Raw genomic sequence first — 22,596 nt, forward strand, 5'->3', positions numbered from 1 at the left:
CTTCCAGCAAATAACCTTGAGCAGCCAAAAGGGTCAGAATTTTGTATTTGAGTAGACACAGACGTCACAACGGTGCACACTTGGTGTACGGAAATGTGCTTCATCTGTTTATCACTGAAAGTTATTATCGTATGGAAAAAACAAACCCTTTATAGTAGGTTGCAGCGTTTTCACCATCATCCTCGTCTATGACGATAAGAATAAACCAACACACAACACAAAAAGCAAGATGAATTTCCACCAGATCGGATTATCCTTTGATAAGGTTGATGGAAACACAATCAACAATGTTGATTTGATGACTGGCCTTGTTGATTCAATTAGACTGCGAACCAATCCACTAACAAATCAAACTCTTGTTAGTTTGGTTAGCATGTTGTGATTGAAGGCTATGGTGTTTGTTTGGTCTCCTTAATCTGCAAATCTTGTTCATGTCATTGTGAATACGAACAGAAAAGGGGTTGTTTGTCCACTTCAGACTAGTTGCCTCTTGATTTTATTCCCCCTTTGTGCCCTGGCCCAATTATTTGGCTTTATTCCAGTCCCAGAATATTACAGTACTCATTTAAAAGTACTTCTCAGGTGTAAAATATTTAATGGACTGTTATAAAGTTCAGAAAGCAGTGAAACTGAAATTACTGTATTCCAGATGCTGTGCTTTTGCTAAGTAGATGTTTTGAATAGTATCCAGTAATGCAAAAATGCTTGGAACGCTCAAAGCATGTGTAAAATGGCTTTCTTTGTCCACAAATCCTGTTCGATTTTCTTTGTGATTTGTATACACGCATTATATGATGTCAAAATCTTCGCGACACATTCTTCTTTATCATCCATTTTAATTAAAGCCTGTTTCAGGTCTTTCCAATGGTTGCTGTTATTTAAGTCATTCTGCGTTCCACAGCAACAACTTCTCTACACTCCTACTTAATTGCTTTGTTTAACAAAGTGGCAATCAATCATACCATTCACTAGTTACCTGTCATACTATCCAGCCGTGAAATAGATGAAGGACACCATTCCATCTTTTCTTTCAACCAAAGCACTTTTCCCCTGCCTCAAACATTTTTACAGTCAGTGAAGAAGAGAAAATGTGAGGATTTTTCATAATGCGGTGATTTCATAATCCGTCAATCTTCATCTGGTGCTTTTTCACTGTTCACTCTCAACTGATCATTCAAAGTGAAGTGAAAATTACTGAATAATCAATGCAAGATATATGCAGATTTAACTAAACCCATATTCAATGAAAGATGTCAAAAATGAAATTCATTACACCTTCAAGGACTCATTTTGTAAAAATAAATAAATAAATAAGTTAATTCTCCAGAATAAATGGAAACTCTCTATTTGGCTTTATTAATTGAGGTAACCTATGTTACATATGTATAATCAGTTTAATGCAATAGAGGTGAGTTCCTTTAGATTATCCTGATAGTATACAGTACCTGAAAGGGCAGGAGAAGGATGTGTTTCAGGGAAGGTTTTGGGGAACTTTATCATTTGATTAATGGAGCATTGATATGCATAGCTTATGAAATGAAAGGCTGGGAAATTGCTTTCCTATCTTGATGGGCTGATAATGTGAATGGGATGGGGGACTTGCCTAGCTCAGTCAACAGCACCTGTCATTACACCTTTGGTCCCTATCAGCCCAGTGATCTGTCTTCTCCCGATCTGCTTCGGAGGGGTAATCTCACAAAGCAATTAGAACTTCCTCCCTCTCCCCACTGTATTTAAATGGCAAATTATAATGTACACCTCCTCTCCAGCTGTGGTAGATGCAAAGGCTGTGGTTGGATGTTTGCACAAGATGTTCAATGACTGGATAATAGTCACAGCTCATTAGTTTTGTATTTTGACCACTTAGAGTAACCCTGCATAAAAGACAAGGCTGCTACATACTTTACTGGAGCATCTTACAGATCACATCAAACATTTAATATGACCCACATTTTTCCAATCTCATGTGAATAAGAATTGTTGTTTGTCTGGAACAAATGTGGAAATAGCATCATAAAAAACCTACAATTTTATGTAGCATGTCAATGCACGATAGGCAACAATCAAACACGGACTACATTTGGTGGTTGAAATGATAACATCCCCACTGTAGTTCTGCTAGATTATTAGAAACCACATTGGCAAAACAAGTTATCATGTTATCAGCAAAATACGTTATTGATTATTCGATCATGCACAAATTAAGCATTAAACTCCAGTATAGTGTGGTGGAAAGACAATGCAAAGTTTATTTCTAAAGATGATTACTCCCTTGTCACATACTTACACAGACAGTACTACTACACTACCCTCTGTGCTGACATTAGCAACATTCAACAAAAACTAAGTTGTCAGTAAAATGGGTGCAGGTGGGAAACTGGAGCACAAATGTTTCCATAACTACTGGCTCTCAGCATCTCTCAGTCTTTATAATCTGCTAGTGGTCATGCTTGGCCAAAGCCAGGGCAACATGAGCTGTGCTGCTGCTTTTTATCAATAGTGGACTCTATTAAGTGAGTACATACAAGCACGCTTCCAACATGGAACAAAACACATGGCAAATAATGTTCTCAGTACTTCTGACCTGAGGCAAGACAAAACACGTTGGGTGTCCAAAAAGATCACACTATTAATCACTTGTTACAGAATGACCATCTTCAAAACGTATTGTAGTTAGTATGTATCAAGAAAATAGCATTCAGTTTCAACAATATTCACAGCATAACGTAGAGGTACAATAAATAATTGAACCACTGTTACTAAAGGTGTGATGTTGTGTCAGTGAAACAAAGGGTATGAAACAGTCTTTAACAGTCTTCTGTTCTGTCACATTAAAGGTTTTCCCAGTGTTCCACTCCAGCACAAGAGCATCCGCCCTCTTCAGTTCAAAATAATTCTTATTTATCCGACTGAGGACAGTTGTGCATAACACCTCTCAACACAGACGGCACATAAAATAAACAAGGGGAAACACACTAAAATGTGATACTTTGGAAATATAAGCTGTGATATTGTGAGCCGAGTGAAAAGGGGAGGTATTTCATTGCTGTTGATTGTGTGGCGTCTCAACTGTAATAACACTATTAATCCTGAAGGAAGGCGCCTGCAGATTGTTTTGCTGAAGAACATTAATTTCAATCCACTTTATCCAATTATCGACACAACAAAGATAACCAACTACAATCTGAGGTGAAGTAATCAGAGAATGATTCATTTGTATCAGACTGTATAGGTACACATCTAAAGACATATAGGGTTTGAAATTTTCATTTTTTTGTTGATTCATTTCGATAACATCTCACCCTGACTACTGTAAAGCAACAGCATGACAAATGAGAAGGTTACTGGAAGTCAGGGGTGGGTTCATCTGCTATAGTGCACTCTGGCACACTGGAGAGGTGGGTTCCTCACCTACAGCATGGGCCTGAGAGTACAACATGTTGTTTCTGCTGTTTGTGATGACAGTGTCAGGCCAGCACTGCTGCTTCTACAACGGTTTGTAGATTTTCCAGCCCAGTCATATGACAATATAACCTAGAGATGGTACTCAAATCTTACCTCGTCTAGTCTCTTTGGCTGTGCCATAGGTCATTTGCCATCCTGTGACACAGCCTGGTTCTCTGCCTAATCTTTAATCCACTAGAGTATGTTGCAGATTGGCAATGTTGCTGGGACCTGTTAGAACCATCATGTTAGAGTCATTAGAGCACTTAAACACCACAATTTCAGTTTCTAAGAATACATGGGCTATCTATGATAGTCTATTCTGGTCTTTCTCCTTAGTGGTTATACTGATGTTGTTTGTGCTGTTGTCACTGTTCAACAAGTTTGGCCCCCTTATCAGCAAAGTGCAATGAGTTTGTTCTATATACTTGGACAGCTGACGACCACAGATCCACTATATCCCCACCCCCTTGCAGTCCATGTCCTAGTTTTTGCCCATGTGTGCAGGTGGCTAAGGATGATTAGCTGAGGCATGTGTTCCAACCACAACATCTTTCAGCTTTGTTTCTTTCTGCTGGTGAGTGTCAATAATTCACTCCCTCACTCCTATCTTGGCGGCTATGTTTCACTTAGATTTTGCCCTATCACTGTTACTGTTACTGCACCAGCCTCTTCATTAGCAAGTTTCTTGCAGCTCCCAAAGGTTTGGCAATTTCGATCACTGTTGAACAGTAACTCTGGAGCCATCCTGATTGGCATTTCTTTTCCACATGAAAGAGTTACTTATGTTACTGACATGCTTTTTTTTTTTTTCAAAAGAGGCCATGGCAAAGTGAAAGGAAAACAGCCAGTCTTCACTGAAAGTGATAAGGTGCTGTAGTTCTGCAGACAAGAAACTGAAAGTCTATCACCTGGCATGATGTTTGTTCTGTTGTCTTGTCCTTGAAAACATCTGCAAATGCAGTGCACTGACAAGAGTAGGTCAGGTAGACAAATGGGAGAGGATGCACTAAACAGTAATAATAAGTGGATAATCAAGTTTGTTTTTGTCATTTGTGAACAAACCTAAATAGGCCAGTGTTAGTGCCTCGTAATGATGCAGATCCTCTCTGCATGAGTGTTAAAAGTTAAAATGAGGTTGTTTAGCATCTATAAATACTGCCTGGCCATTTGCATTTAGCTATATTATTAAAAACATACAGCTCAGTTTTGTTTAGTTTTTTTTCTTTAATTTGAACCATTATGATTTAGAAAATAAAGATGTTTAAAAGTGCAATAATGAGCTAAATTATAGTGTTAATCTGTTTATAAATCTCAAGGGAATATAAACAAGACTTGCAGTGTATTCCCTGATGAGCCAATCTTAAATTGATAGTGGACAGTCGAAGTCTGGCTGAGATAATGAAAGAGATCTTTGAAGCAAGCATAAGAGAGTCCTCATTTAATGATTCAGACCTTCATGGGTGTCAGAGCTATCAGAGATTGTGAGAAGAGAGAAAATGGCCACATCAGAAGTTTCAATAACACTCACTGGGTTTTTCTGTGTTAAGACATACCTGTGAGGTGGTTATCACAATGTTGTGACTGTTATTGGTTTAAATCTGTGCAAGCAGCAGCTTTAGAAAAAATAAATAAATAAATCAAAAATGAAAAAAAAGAACAAGGTTAATTCTGTCTGAAAAATTTAATTTTAATTGCAGCATATGATTTGGGCTCCCATTAAAAGCATATTGACAGTATTTCACATTGTCACAACAGCAGGTAGATTTTCTATACCCTCTATCACCCATAGACCCTGTTAGAGAGTGTTGTCTGTGTGAAATAATATAAAGAAAATGGTTGGTTGGTAACAAGCACAGGTATTGTCTTGCAACCTCGCTAACCAATACAAATCCTCCAAATGAGCAACACAGTACATCATCTGCCTTGTCAACTGTGGGAAAAGTATTTGGCTAGATGGCATAATTTGCCAGGGCATTTAAATGCCATTTACAAATCAGTGTTACAAAAATAAAACTCCACCTCCATCTCACCTACCTCTTTCTGAATCTATCCGCACTGTACTGACATCCCAACGTCTTTGTCCCTTTGTACACTTTTTATCTGTAGAAAAAAAAGGTAACCATTCACAATACGTAACCATATGAAGTTTCTTGAAGTCTCTTCCAGCTTTACATATTACCAAAATGCATTTATATTTGTAAAGTCCTGTAGGACTTTCCGCATCAGATCACTTGGTGAGCAATTTTACATATGGCCTACCTGTGCAGCACCATTACTAAGAGCATTATTGAAAGCACAAAACTGATTTAATAAGAAAAAATATGCAATAACTGCATGTTTAAAATTCAGGATTAACCATCCAAGCAGCTCCTCCCTCTGCAGACTTTGCAGACATCACATTCTTCCAAATGGCAACAGGAATAAAAATGAAATCTGTTAGATGGCTTTGTCACAAACATATTGCAACAATTAGACAATACATTATGATTGAAGACTGGTGGATGTGCTGGTACATTTTAAAAGGCCTAATCGTCTTGAATGTCGGTAGCTCATTCCAAATAGCTGACAAGTACATGGAGGGCTCCACATATGGCTGTAGAGCTAGTGTGCAGTCTATAGTTATAAAACCCACTGGCACTTTCCATGCAGTTGGATACATTTTTAAACATGACTTCTGGGTGGAAGCTTAATCTCCAGGCAATGGTGAAGAATGACTTTTCTGCTTGGCTGATTATGCCACAGCCTGCTGGCCCCAGTGTCTTGTCAACTTCTGAGTGCCGAATGTCTTGTTTATAAATAAAGATGTTTGTGGGTATCATTTCATCCAAGCTTTTGACATTGCCTCTGACATCAAAGTCATTCCTTTTGGCAAGCTGGTACCAAGTGGAAAAAAAAAAAAAAAAGAAGTGTTTTCATTGGGACAGAATGCACACGAGCGTGGCCATGCATCCCTAAAAGCTGTTTACCGAGCTGCTTGGGCTGACCTCTGTAAGAAACGCTCACTGATTGGACAGGATCATCAGAGTCATAACTAAAACTGTTAACTCTCAGTAAGCTTTTCCCTTTTTACATAATTAATGAAACCGTCTTAATTATGTAATTGTCATTTTCTGCTTTACACGGGGGTGAGAAGTGTAGCGACAGAGGATAATGCAATCTGATAATAGGTCTGCAAGCTTGGGCGAGAACATTAGATGTAAATTCAATAATGCAAGATATGTGCTCGGACAATTTGATTTGATTGGCATAATTGACAATTACCATTCACCGACATGTAACACAACCCATTGTTTAGTGTATGACTCATTTGCTGACAGAACAAAGAAGACACTGTGAAACAGAGCGGTAACAAACATCCACCCAATTTGTTCTCAATCAAGAATATCTTGATGCCATATGTGTTGGTCATTAGCATATTGATAGAAGGTCTATAAAAGTTGCTGTACGAATATGTTCCAGTAATCTCACGTCATATTACTTTGAACTTTCAAACCTTTATTTCCAAGAAAATCAATATGTATTTAAGATTCTTGCAAGTATATGTAATATAATAAAGATTATTATATTCAGTGTGTGTTCGTCTTGTCTCACAATTGGCAGCCATTTTCTCATTTCTAGAATATGTTTGTTGTGTTAGTTATAACTTCAGTGAATGTACAAGAAAGGTCACAGTGTCATTTGGGATTGAACTCCCCACTGCTCACCATAGCATTTTCTTGAATTCATATTATTATTATTATTATTATTCTTCTTATTATTATTATTATTATTATTATTATTATTATTATTATTATTAATAATAATAATAATAATAATAACAATGATAATAATAATAATAATAATAATAATAATAACAATAATAATAACACTAATAATAATAATATAAATATAAAATATATCATAAACTTTTCATTTGTAAAAGGTATATTGTATTGATTATTCTTAGTTAGATACTCGTGCCTCGAATTACGTTTCACTAAAAAATTATGTTGCAAAATAAGTATACATTAGTGTATAAAGGGGACGTTTGTATTACAGCGTTTTCACCATTGAATTGTGTATTGTAGTAAAAAAAAAGCTTCTAAAATGCCACAATAACAAATATTGATTACTTTCTTTCTTTGTCCCTGCTCTCATGAACAATTGTTGTATTGTCTATCTATTATCATAAATTGTAATAAAAGGGAAAACAGATGATATCCAAGTCTACTCTACTCTCTGTGGGTGCCTGGGTGAATATAAAAATAAGGAAGGCAGAACGTTATTTGAGTTCCTCAACCTTGCTATCCTGCTACCATCAAACCATTTATCTTCCTTTTTTTGTTGTTCGGTGCTCATTAGTCTTGATTTAATTTTCTTTGTCTGTGCACACTTGCAAAAGGCATCCAATTAAGTGTCAGCCATAGTACCTCTTGCTTCAAGCTCTCTGAACTAGAGTAGACTGTTGGTGATAAGACAGCAGGTTGACTGAAAACGGAGGCTAATTGATAGGAGGCATACTGTAAGCTCGCAACTCTCTGAAGAATTACTGTTCTTAGTTGAGTTAAAAGTTTGTGGTGTTAACTGGGACACTGTCTTTATATATTTATGGGGTCATGTCATATAACATGTATTTTTTTTCACCCTTCTTCTGCAGTCTTTCTGCCACAATTACACAGTCTAATGTTTGATCACGTATTCTTCTGGTACAGTATACTATCTGGATACTAAATTTCTACCCCATATTGTTAATATCATATATGCTGGTTGCAGAGTCCTTGCTGAGAGAATCTCCTCTTGAAATTCTTCACAGAGTATTATGAGTAAGTGCTAGGGCAGGGACTAATAAGTACAATGTCTCTGGGATACAAGCATCATAAACTGCACTTGTTGTGAAGATTTGCATGCTAAATAAAAAGACTAATCTAGGGTATAGCATATTAAATAGAACTAACTGTTCTCTGTTGACAGAGTCTATTAGTAAAACTCTGCTTCTGCTGTATTGCTTAGTCAGCCACAGCTGAAAATAAATTTGGAAAAATCACAGTTGAGTGCAGAAAGCACTGAGTGGGGAAAAATTTTTGAAATGCGCTGCATCAGTTTAAACCTTGCAATCAGAGTAAGTTAGGAACCTGTTTAATATTCTGTCTGCCAAACCGGGTGTGTAGACATAAAGCTGTGCCTTTATCTTTACAATTGCCTGAACTTCAGTGTGCAAAATATTTAATGCAAAGAGACAATTTGACTTGCCAAAGTCTTACCTTTTACCTTCGAATACAAAATGCTTACTTAAAATATCAGTAGCATCTCACTGTGTAGTTGTGGATTGCACACCCTCCACTCACCTTCCAGTTCAGAGTGGGAGGGAGAAACTATTTTGGCCACAAAACATGAGAAAAATGCAAAGGCTCTGTGTGGAGCAAGTGTTCGGTTTGTACTTTCTAGGATCTGTGATGTCTGTAGAGATAAAACATTCATTCTGAGGAGATAAAAACATAGCTATCCTTTTTTTTTTCAATCTTTTTTTTTCTTTTTTTTTGTAAATACTCCGCATGTTCTTTGAATACAGACATTAGCAATGCTTTGAACCATAGACATGCAGCTCACTCAACCAATTTTCTCTAACATGTTTGCAAACATGTCTCATTACTTGAATATCATTGTCCAGATGAGCGCCACTGAGACATAATTACCAATCACTTCAGCACTGCTAAAAGATGTTAGAACATCTGCATGTCAGCTTCTGACAACACAAATGCAGAAAGTATTTATTAGGTGGGGGGGGATATCGATACGATATATATATATATATATATATATATATATATATATATATATACACACACTTTTGGGCATGAAGTTGGAATAATAATTAATGATAGTGTAAGTGTATCTTCTCAAAATTGTTTTTATCAATCTCTTCCAAACGTATCACAGTGAAAAACTGCAATTAACCTATGGTGTATAAATAGGAATAAAAGGAGGAATGTGTCCGAAAACAAAATTATTCCAACTCTATAGGCAACAGTTTATGATATGATTGATATGATTCATTTGTATTAATAAACTCTAAATGTGAACAAATGCAAAGTGTCTGTTTTGATATTGTTATATTGTTATTGTTTGGCAGCACAATGGTGATTGTATGTCAAATGTAATCGTGATTAAATTCAGTCAGGCACATATTGTTACGGTGCAGCTGTCATCTTCCCCATGTGTTGTGGTATCCATGCCAAGTATGCTGTGTGGACCCTTGTATGAGGCTGCTGTGGTGCTGCAAATCCAACTCCCTACTAACTGACTGGTGAGATTGGAGCAGCACCCGGTCCAGGTCCCCAATTCATGAATGCAATTTTGGGGACACCTAATAACTACTTGGCTCACCACTGTGCCTCTCATTACTGTTTCAGCCTAATAGATGTCAATCCTCAAGGCTTTTGTGAATTAGAATTGAGGCACTTGTGCCTGGAGACTGGGCCAGGTGTAGTTTTGATTACTGATAGTGCATACACTCAGATATCCCTTGTTTAGACACACTAGAAGCAGCGATGCTGTTTTGACTGTTGGTTTTTCACCAGCTGGGTTTTTATTTCTATTTGATTTTATTTCGGTAAAATCAGTAGCTCTTATTTTTTTGTCTATTTGGCTTTATTCATTTGGTTTGAACAAGTCTTTTCTTCCATTATAGATTGCCTCATTTTGTGTGTGTGTCTTAAAATTCCTTGCAAAATGATATTTTACCAAATCATTTTTTATGTTACTTCTCTTTCCCCTAACAAGCTGGGTCATAACAATATACAAACATCTCATGTTCTCATTAACTTGATGCATAATACATTACCTCAGAGATTTGTCAGAGACATTTGTTTAAATTTTGAAGGAGATTTTTATCCCAAAATAAGTGCTGTGTCAAAGCTAAGTTCTGGGTCATCAGATGCATAACCACAGTGAGTAGAGCAGAATATGTATTATCATCTAACTACTACATAATCACTGAGTTACTTGCCAGTCTCCATCATTGTCCAGCCATTATGAGTTACTTCAGCCCTTATTTCAAACAGTGTAGCTGAACATACTGAACTTGGCTGCAGGCCACTTATTACCTAAGAGTCTCTGTCCATCTCATCTACATGTGCAAGCTATAGAAAAGATGCTATCTGGAGAGGAAATGAAAGTCATTCTCACCTCTTACTAGCATTTTGAATAACGAGAGTAGGACCTCATCATTCATAATGACACTGATCATCTATAACGGTTTCAGATATGATAAAAACCCAAGCTCATGTAGAAATGCCCTCTTTTCCAATTCTGATTTCTATGGATCCACGGGCTTTAACCTTGAACAGTGACAGATAATAGGTTTGTCATTGGAGACCTTCCTCCTTCCCACATAAAGAACCTTTTAAAAGAGATATATTGCCGGCGTCCTGCTGATGAAGTCTGGAGTGTTTTTTGGATTATATCTCGATTCATTCTCATTTACTTTCCTGTGGGTCTCTAATTTGAATGACCCTGACAGGATCATTAAAGCAGAGGTTATAAACTCTACCTGTAGATGAGATGCGTCCTTCAGCACTGAAAATGGGTCACCTTTTTCACTTCCACAGTCACCTGGTAACTGTCTCCTTCATATCAGCTGTGGGGCCCAGGTACCCTCACTGGTGGGAAACAAAGAACTTGTGAATCCACATCCAATCAATTCCTGATAATAAAATTATTGTAACTTAATTTAGTCAGTTTGCCAAGGCAGATGGGTCTAAATACCCATGAGCCTCAGCCACAGTTGCTATGGAAAGTCAGTCAGAAGTTGTAATCTGGCATATGTGTATCAGAAATTTCATGTCATTAAAATGTTATGTCATGCCATTTTGTTGCTCTATTCTGAACATGCAACATCTCGTTTCTTCCATTCTTTTCCTAGTTAAAAGGGTTAAAATAGTTCCCTTGAATCAAGGGTCTAAGGACAGAAAGTGTTGTAAGCTGTAAATGTAATGTAAATGTAAAGCCCCCTGAGCCAAACTAAGATTTGGCTATATAAATAAAAGTTGACTTGACTTGATCTTTTGGACTGATGGTTCAGTATTAAGAAATATAAGATCCCACATGCTGTCATTGCTTAGCATCATAATTTATTAATCAAACTAACATTTTTGGTAATAACATAAAGAATGTCTTACACAACTCTACAATGATCTTGTCCATTTGTTAATCCAGGAATTTGAAAGGACCTTGAGTAATAGTCTGTCAAAGCTGAAGTAATATCCGAGACAGCCTTGTGTATGCCAATGTAAAATCTCTGAAAAAAAAAAAAACAACACATTTATTCTTAAAACTTTTAAATCAGTGCTGGAAATGGAGGTGGTGTCTTCAATGCCACATGTTTCAAGGTAACTAACTAAAGCTGAAAGCCTGATGTTTCTGATAATCAGATATGCAGTTTCTGTATACAGTCTATCTAGTCTATCTTTCTTTTCTTTATCTTATATATATAGAATATAATGTGATAGATTGTATATAGGTCGACTGTGCGTGGACTTGATGTCCACAACAAGTTGGATAATAAAGTTAGAGAATATTTGGCACCTAGAAAGAAATGACTATTATTGTGGGTTGAAAATAGTGTCTTCCTATTTTTATAATTGGAATACCACAGACATTTACAGAGTTGGTGTACTGTGATTTTCAGGCTGTGTGAACTTAAGAATTGGTTAAATCAGGATCTGAATTCCCATGATAAGTTGCATTATTCAAGAAAAGTGAAAAACAGAGAAAAACAACCAGCACTAAATAGAACTTGCCAAAGACTGACTTGTAGAATAATGATATTTTGTCTAGCACAAAGACTGGGTGTTCTGGTTATTGTGTTAACATGTAATTTCAGACTTTGGTGTGATCATTTTCAAGTACATCAGTCAGGCTAATTTGACTTTGCTGTATATTTAGTAACAATGCTTTTATCTGCAGCCTCACATTCTGTTTGCTTTACCAATATTTTCTACATTTTCCCTTAAATGTGTGCACACATGAAAACTTCACAAAGTGAACTAATTAAGTCAACAATAAAGCAAATATTGTACAGCTACCATTGTGTTCTTTCTTGCTTTAAGAGTAAAGCTTGAATTTGATGTGTTTTTGTTTGTGCGAATGAATGAGTGAGTGTCTCTTTTGTTGCCTGAAAGCATCAGTGATTGAATTTGTGTCTAATCTTATGATTAACATACTGCATTATACAGAATGAAGTGAATGAGAAGTAAACAAGTCTTACACACACTGGCATATAAATTATCATTTTAATGCACTTGCGTCCAAACAGATTTAATTTTGATAGCCAAGGAAACAACAGAAAAAGCAGTGAAATGTGACTGTCTTTCTTTATTGCCTCATTTGTTTCACTGTTGTGCACCGTGTCATCATTACTTCTGTTTTGTGATCAGAACATTCATGCAATATTTCAATGGCAAATGCAAATGAAAATAAATTTTAATTCAGCTCAGGCATCATCTTTGCCCTTCTTTTCTCAATCTGCCACAGTGATTGACAGCTATATATTAGTGGCTTTTTATTCATTTCTTGGGTTCAAAATGAAATACTCTCTGTTGAATTTCACGCTTGCTAACCACATGAGAGCCACTTAAATTAAAACCAGGGGTTCCCTCACACTTTTCTCGGTGTATGAGATCTTTATGGTGATCCATGGGTCAATTTCAATCAGCAGAAGTCTCACAGAGTTTGAGCTTTTTTCATTAGTTCTCTTGTTTGTTTTATTCCTCTCGCTTTTTGCTCCACATTTTGCCTTTTGATGATAGTATGTCTTGAAATGTGAGCTTATATGGAGATCTACCTAGTCCCATTACAAAACACATACATCAAACTGACAGTGAGCTCATGATTAAAGAGTAAGGATATGGTGATTAATCTACTTTTAATTACTCAATCATCCTTGTCTGAAGAGTTGTTTGAGGTCGGATTTGTCTAACCTTGACTAAAGGTTACTGATCTTTGCAGTTTCAAATATGAAGATAGAATTAGATCACTGAATAAAAGGCAGGGACTAGTAAAAATTCTGCATATTTCATAATCCTTAATGATTTTTAATTATGATTTAAAGTTTTGTATAAATTTTCCACAAGCTCTGTGTCTAAATAGTGTTAGTTATTTCCACTTCTGTTTTTAGAGCTAGAACAAATAGAAAGGTTGCCTAAAGTTCAATGCACTTAACTATATATGTTTTCTTATTTTAAAGTATATTACAACTGTCCACTTTGTTGGCTTATTCAAAAGTTGGCTTTCCATATTGATCCTAAACTCTTGCTTTTTTATGAATTTGTTTTTGAGTTAGATGGAATCATTTCACTCATGTTCACGTAGCACAACTAAGCACTATTACCCAATAAGTTTTGCTTCCCTTTCTGAATTCACTCTCACCTACATGAGTGTTGTTTCCATTCACAGGCCAAATCATTTTAGATCAGCTACAGTAGTTATAGGCTTCTTAGAGACATACACACAAATGGCTAACAGCATTTAGCCCAAAAAAGGTAAATCCTGTCCTGTTCTTAGTGTTAGGAATCTCAAACAATCTTCATAAAGTCAGTATCTACAGACAACTGTTGTATGTTTAACAAGTACAAGTGAGAACAAGGTGTGTAAAATCTACAACAAGAATCTAGTATTGTTGATAATAATCATCTGTGCTCAGTTCTGGTGTGTCAGTTACTAGATACATGGCTGTCTGGTCTGTTTTTCCCTGAGTGATCCATAAAAATATCACTTGATATGAGTTTTCAGCTCTCTTCTAGTTTGAGGCTATCCATCTCTCCTTCATACTGTATGCATGTGGCATCATACTCTATGTAGTGCTAATTTAGATCCAACAGAGCTTTGATCCAATGTTATAGAGACTGTCACTCTCTCACAGCAGAGAACATTAAAGATGCACAACGGGTTCTAATACCCGAATAATAAAATCTGCCTCCAAATTGTTGAGGAAATATTGTACTTTTTACTTCACTACATTTATAACTATAGGTATTAACACTACACCTACTTCACAAATCAAGATCAAAGCAATCTTGCATAATATTCTTTGTGAACTGTGTTCTGAATTCATCTGCTGAATTTTTGTCTTCTCCTGTGAACTCAGCTCCTCAGCCTGAAATGTACAGTTGAACATGGAATATAGAAGTTTTGGTTGTACACTATTTTAAAATATACAGTATGTACACAACCGTAGCAAGTACTTTCTTGTAAAAGCTGTGGTCTCAAGGGCATGTTTTGCTACACTGAGCCTAACACACGCTCAGTGAATGGGATGCTGGCTGCCACATTCATGAAGACCACCTGAAAAAGGTGGACGTGGTCAACCAGGGGGTCAACCAAAAGGCCACCATACATATCTCTGATAGAGGGGCATCTTGTCATAAAACCTATGAGATAGTGAGGCATGCACCCTTTCTAGGACTGACCTGCCTGCCTTCTTATGTGTCTGTTGGGTTGCATCCAAAACCAAATGAGAGAGCCTAGCATTGGAAACTGGTTGCCCAAGGTTTGTAAAAGATAAAGAGCTGATCTGTTGTTTTGTTAGCATGCGTCTATCAAAGATACACCAATAAAGCTCTGATGAAGAAACAATAGTGACTGCCTACACAGCCCTGCTTCACTGTTGACTGGCCTGGCTTCACTGACTGGCATGGGACTGTGAAATGCAGAATATGGGCCCCAGCATCAGCCTAAAAGAAACTGCAGTATTCCTTGTGCACTCCTTACAGAGTGGGGAAAGCCTATGAGAAGAAATTCAGCCATTTTAGGGGCCCAGCCCAAAAACTGGAGGCTCTGGGGAAAAGGACAAAAAAAAAAAAACTTTTGTGGGCCTGGGACAGGAGGTCCCACCAAACAGGTAGCTCCCAATATACTTTCTAACATGCACACATAAGTAGACCTGACCAGCATTGGGCTTACTCTGTACCAGGAGGCAGTGATACAGAAAAAGAGGCCAACTGACCCGCCTCTTCATCATCACCCGCTTCTTCATACCACGGTGGATGTGGGGTACTTTGTAGTACTTGATGATGTCCTGGTGTAGCTAGAGGATGGCTGTGCCAAACCTTCCTGAGGTCCAGATCCAGGGTATGAAGTGAGTGGGGGTGGCTCAACATCTGTGAGAAAATGCTAGAGCCCTTTTCTCTGCACTGAAAAGAATATGTGAATACTTTGAATGGAAAATGCACTCAGTGGCACTAGTCATCCCTCATACATTCAACCCACTGACACAGAACCCCAAATGGACTGTGGCCTTTTCCCAGTTTGTTATGCTTTCCCTTTTGAATTACCTGCGGCTGAAGTATGCTCACTTGTGTCCTCTGACTAGGTTAGATTCCACAAGGGACAATGGCTGTTGGCTTTACATGGTGCTGCCCTGATTCACAAGCCCCACATGGTGTTGCGATCAGCTGGAAGCATGCCAGCTGCTTCCTCCAATGAGTTAGGATTCCATGTGAGGCAATAGCTATGTAAGCAGACTAGCAAACCCAAATGCATGCTGCCACACTTCACTTAAAACTCCATCTTATTACATGCTGCTGGTGTGTTTTTCGAGTCAAAAACATATTCTGAAAATGTGATTTATCATACTTCTATCTGTTAATTTTTTTAATATAATTTTGAAGCCATTGTTTCAATAGCAGTGCATGGTAATAATTTACCTCTGCAGGAAAGACCCAATCACAGGCCATTAGACTGGTAATATACTATAATGTTGTATACAGTATAACCTTTGACCTGATCTTATTATTCTGAATGTCACATTAGGGCAACATGTTAGACATTAAACTAATAGGATTTAATGATTTTTCTAGGCTTTAAAGGAGTATAGAATCACATTTTAGATTCTCTCAGATGTCTCTCCAGCTGTGGGGAGCTCTCCTAATTAGCTAGGTGTTTGTGTGCTGGATGTATTGCCAATTACCACAATGACAAAGCACAAACATTAATGGGAGATCGACTGCAACCAGACAGCAGTGTCTGGAGCTACAAGCCTAAATAAAAACTCTTGTAGACAGGTCATAAAGCCAAAGGTGAAATCCAATTAATTACTCTATATCTATGCAGATAACAACACTGAACAAGAATTGGTGCATCTTAATGAATGTGACTATAATTAACCTGTAACATCTCTCCCCAAATCTGCTCCTAATTAAAGAAAAAGATAAACTGTCTATCAAATTAACTCCCCTCAATCACCTCATGCTGTGTCTACCTGATAGTGGCACAGAGATTGTGGTTGAACTTCAGTAATTAAGATATCATCTAGAAAGCATAGCCTTGGGCTACACTTTTAGATCATCATAAATAAACATCATGATGCCTTAGTAGAATAAAGTTCATACTGGGTGGGTGGATAAAATGCTTGTTAGCGTATAATCTGTTGTACCTGGTGAGAATCAAACACAGCTTTTATAGTCTAGTATAGTAGTCTTGTTTTTGTTTGTTTTTTTGTTTGTTTTTTTTGTTTGTTTTTGTTTGTTTGTTTGTTTGTTTGTTTGTTTTTTTGTTTTTTGTTTGTTTGTTTGTTTGTTTGTTTTTGTTTTTTGGGGGGGTAGGTTTTTTTTCTTTCTATTTTTTTGGTTTTGGGTAAAATAAAAAATATATATAAGATACTTAACAAGCAAGTCTTGAAGAGTTTGCTTAATTAACTTTAAATGAGTGAACTTGAAATAAGTTATTTACTCATCTAACACTTATTTTCGTTGTTTTGTTAACAAGATGAACAAGGTGCTAAAAATTGTGAATCTTGTGAATATAAGAGATGATGGATGATAAAGAAAATCTCAGCCAGAAACACTAACTGGACATAATATGGGACAGATGTAACCCCTTCAAGTGCAGGCCAGTTTTTCTGTACTGTCCTGGTGTATTTTCAGTAATGTGTTGGCAGGATTCTAGTCTCTCAGTAAAAAGAAATAAAAAAGAAAAAAAGAACACACTCAATATGTAAATGTTATGTATATGTGTTGTGCACAATGTTTAGAAAACTCAAGTTAATATTTATGAGAATCTAAACCCTGAATTTAGAAGTTGGCTTATTATATACAAATCCCATCAATACTGCATGGGGTTCATGTCATGCCAAATCTCAATTTTAACATACCTACTTTGAGTGAATGTTTCTTATTTTTCCCTTCACTTGGCTTCAATAGAGGGCAGGACCACTCCTGCCTGATTTTGCCCCTCAGAAATAGGAATAAAGTCCCATATCTCAGGGGCAAAAAAAGAAGATTTGTATTCTATGAACATGAGATGGACATCATGTAAATTCTGAGACATCCTTGTACTGTATTTGGCGGAATGGTATGTTGGTGTCACAGAATGCTACTGTATTTTTTTTATTATGTTACTCTTGCTTCTCTTTTATTTATGTCATTGTATTTATTATTTTTTATGACACGTATTGTTATTATTATTAGTAGTAGTATTAGTATTAGTATTAGTATTAGTATTATTATAATTTATTAGACTTATCTTACAGACATTTTTATTGCCTAATAGTGAAGGACTTAAAATGCTTATTGTTTTTAGCACATTTTGTAGAAAAGGGCTTACCTATCACAGATACATAGAAAGTAATGTTTCAGAGAAGCTCTTCTGATATGAGCAATGCAAGAAGAGAGGCAGCACTGAATGGAGAACCCTTAATATTTATTGAATATTTATTTATTGAAAGTACTTGTCTTAGGTAAAGCGACAAAAATAAAAAAATATCCCCTTAAAAGTTACTATTAATATCATGAAAATAAAAAAATATCCCCTTAAAAGTTACTATTAATATCATGATTATTTTTTTCCTCAATTTCAGCCAAAGCTACATTTGAACTCATTAGTTTCTGAAATAAGTATATATAAAAAAAATCAAATTATATATTAAAAAAATGTTTTGTTCATAGCAGCTTGCAGGAATAAAACAAATATAAAAAAGGTTTGAAAAAAAAAAAGAATACAACGAGAATGAATTCCCAAATGCACTGTGATGTTAAAACAACAAGACAAGAAACTGTAAAATAATCGAAATGAGTAAAAAATACTGTGTGACAAGGAAAGAAAGAGACTTATAGTGTCTCATTTTCTCCAGTCTTTGCATGTGAATGGATCCATGCGGGTCATTGGTCTTGTTTCCTCCTGGCTCGCCTGTCGAGTTGGATATATGTAAACTGGCCTTGCCTGCGGCAGCCTTTACAGTGACAGTCAGTTTGTTGGAGAGTGAGAGGAGGCGAAGGCACAGGCCCAGTTGAGCGAGCAGTTGTATGGGGGATGAGGGGCAGGTTGGGGGTGTGGTGGGGTATTACGTCCCCCAGATTGAGCGCAGTCCCTCAGGTTCCAACTCTAGTGTTACGCGTGCCTGTTGACTCATGTGGACCTCTTCCAGTTGTTCCCCTGTAGATGGGGCCATGTGATTTTTATTTGTGTATATGTGTGTGTCCAGTACTGCAACATTTGTGTGTGTTTTTATAGCTTACTATAATGAGGGGGAACCCAATGCAACCCTCAGCCACAGCAGCAGCTTCAGCTTTAGTAAATTTGCAGAAATTACACCATATAATTGTGTCACTGTAGTTTTTTTCTACCATAAGACAGGTGAAAAGTGGGTCAGATGACAGAAAACTGTGGGTATAATTACCTTGTGCAGAGCACATGGTACATTCTCACAGGTGTTAGACTGGAGGCATATGGTTGTATTTAGTCATTTTTATGAAGTGTAAATTAAGATTTAATTATTGTTGGATCACAAAGTGATTAAAACACTACTTTAGAAATTTGCTTTGAGAAAAAAGGGGGGATTTATTTGGGATTTATTTTATTCCACACTGTTTCAACATTCATTCTAGAATCCTGTCAGTATTTCTATTTTTAGAGCATTTTTTTAATAAATAATATACAGGAAATTACATAATAGTTCTATTAAACAGAACTATTTCTATTTTCAAGATATTGGCATTTACAGGACCTTCACCACAACTGTAAATGGTGAGCCCTATGGAGATCATATGTGGCCTTTGCTCTCCCATAATAGTGTACTATTGTATGTAGTCTGTATGTGTTTGATATGTGCTTTACTGTACTGTATACTGGTGAATGTGTCATTGAACCATTGACCCTTCCAGCTTCAGTGTTGCTCTATCTCTGAGCCTTCCTGCTCCACTCCTCTAATTAGAGTTGCCAGCCCTGACAGAAATCCTGTCACAATCCGCCTGCTCACAAATGGCACTCGTCTGTTTGTCACCCCTATTTCAGAAAAGTGTGAAAAACTGGAGAGGTGACACATTCTCACCATCTCAGTTCGTACCCTTCCTCTCTCTCTCTCCCCCTTCTCCTGCAGTAGCTGTGTGTGATTAGTTGTGAAGAAGGGTAGATATTAAGGTGCACTTGATTGCTTTTGCAGACTGGTGATGATATGAAGCTAAATCTTTGCCCTGATATGAAGGCTTGTTTTTAATATAAGCACCTATCTAGTCCAAACCACTGGAGGCAGCAATGAATGGGTTTTCAGGCTTCACAAAGCCGAGCAAAGCTATTTCAGTTAGTTTTATTCTATTTAAAGGAGTGTGACCAATCACACATCATCACAATGTATGCAGTGTTTCAATAATCACACACCTCAAGTTCTGCCATTTGTCCCCCATTATCAGATGTGAACAAAGTAGTGTGTGTGTTCAGGAGATGCTCAATTAGGATTGCTCAAAGGCATCTTTAGTTATGAGCAAATATGTGATAGGTCATGCCCACTTCCAATCAATGTGACGCTTCAGGTACTTGTCCCCATCAACTGGTTAAATTTCATTCATTGGGTTTTCAGATAAAGCTATAGGTCAGGCTCAGTATAATGCTACTGTAGATTTTTGATGACGTTTGGAGAAATTGTCCATGAGTTATAGTTAGTAAAACTATAGTTAAAGGTTTTTGATCATCTCCATGTTTTTAAAACAATCATACTTATTTATGGTATAGTTTCGTATCTCAGCCTTCCTGATTTGGTGTTTGTAAAGTCAAAGTCCCAAAATCTGTAGCCAGATTATTGTTTTGACATCCATAATTATTTCAATGGTCCAATTCGATTATCGAGTACATTAAGCAAGAAGTGTGTCCAATTGCAGATCAATCAAATCTACAATTTGAGGGCATGGTCTTAATTATTTTAATTTAATTAATTATTAATTACTAATCATAGCGCCACCATCTGGCTGATTGGGTTCATATTTCTTCTTTCTTCCATGTTTCATTCCAGCTCATGGAAATTTTAGTTGATGACGACCAATAATACTAATAAACTGGCAGAATAGAAATAAGTGTTTGAACCCTGATTACCTAGTTCGCAAAAGCACTATACATTTTTGCAAAATATAGTTTCCTCCTATGGCTTTGGGATTTATACAATCACTTGTCTTCGTACTTTTTTTGCCAAGCTGACCGATTGTGATAACTTTGCATGTTGCTTACAAAAATAATAGTGTCTTTCAACATCCCTGCAGTTATAAATAAAAAAGCAATTCCTCTATTCTTTCATGTTTTATTATACAAAGACGTTGCCGGAGGACACAAGTGGTTCTAAAGAATGAAGTAAGGCCAAGCTGAGAGAGTGAACATAGGGGAATGATTCTGTGGCTCTTCCAATACGCCGCGATTGTGGACACCGACAGCAATGCTCAGAACTATTTCAGCTACGGTGTCATGGCACTTGCACAAACCTTACAAGACATGTTCAAAAACTGCAGTGAGAGGAACAAAAGCAGATGTAGACAAATCAATAGGATCATGCATACCTTTACAAGACATTCTGGCTGTCCAATTCTAAATGGAGAGCTTATAGATGCTTGAAAGGACATGATATATGGATATACCGTGATATAAAAGAACATGCAAATGGGCAAAGCTGCAATGATTTTTGTAAAACTGGATCATATTTTATGAAGAAAATGTTTTCTGGTTTTCCTTTTGATGTCCTTCAGCTGCTCTGCCTCATGTAATTTATTGACTTTCCTGACAGTATAGTAAATGGTTGCAAAATGTAGCTGCTGTTAGTTAGTTAGCTCAGTTAGCTGTAGTGCCTGTCCTGTGAGCTAAGAGCACCAGGGTAGCATTTGTGTTTACACTGCTAGCACAAGAGTGTTGGACAGCTGGGTTTTCCCTGAACTTTTAAATAAATGTTTTCTGTACTTTCTGTACATTGCAGCTCCTCTTATAGGGGATCCTAAGATGTTTCTCGACCTGATGGGTGATATAGTCCCTCTGGCTAGTTCTGGATCTGCCCCATGTTCTCCTGCCAGTTGTACATGTTTGGAATGAGGTCCTAATCATCCTAACCAGATGCCTGAACCACCTTAACTGGCTTCTTTTGACATGAAGGAGCAGTAGCTCTACTGGATGTCCAAACTCCTCATCCTACCTCTAAGACTGAGCCCAACCACCCTGTAGAGGAAAGTCATTTTGGCCACTCGTATTGGTAATCTCATTCTTTCAGTCTCTACCCAAACTGATGTACTGTAATTTAATTCTATCATAAAATTATGTAATTGTTTTGCAATAATACTACTATGAGAGAGTTCTCTAAAACCAAACATACAGTATTTCTAACAATTGCAGCTTTTGTTTGGTTATTCATAGCATTTTCAGACTTACTGAAGACTTAAGGCTTCCTAGATTAACCCCCTACCATCATATCATCATCAGCTATACTAGTTATGCTGGGCCTCCCACACTCGTGATCCTCCAAATCACAGGGTCAACATAAAAGACATTGTGGTGAAGAGCTTCAATAAAAAGGGAGAGAATGTGCCCACATAACCTTGACGATAGAATGTGAAAACTGAAGAATGTAGAGTTTGGTTTAAGTTTTTGCGCAACTAGCTGATGATCTATATTATACAGAACCTCTCTCCCACTACGTTTCTTCTGTTTTCAAGATGTGACTAAGATGACCTTTGACCACTGTATCTCCAGAACACTACTTTGCAGATGTAAAAGAGATGCTTTCAGTATTCGCTAAGGAACATTCAGTCTCTTGTGGAATGATAGGCTTTTGCCAAGGGAGCGCAATATCCTGCAGTTATCAAAGTGCTCAGACAACTCGCTTTTCTATACACAACAGACTCCAAAATGTATTTCTTTATTATGTGGGAAAAC

The sequence above is a fragment of the Larimichthys crocea genome, chromosome VI (genome assembly GCF_000972845.2).
Source record: "Larimichthys crocea isolate SSNF chromosome VI, L_crocea_2.0, whole genome shotgun sequence".
In the NCBI taxonomy this organism is placed as follows: domain Eukaryota; kingdom Metazoa; phylum Chordata; class Actinopteri; family Sciaenidae; genus Larimichthys; species Larimichthys crocea.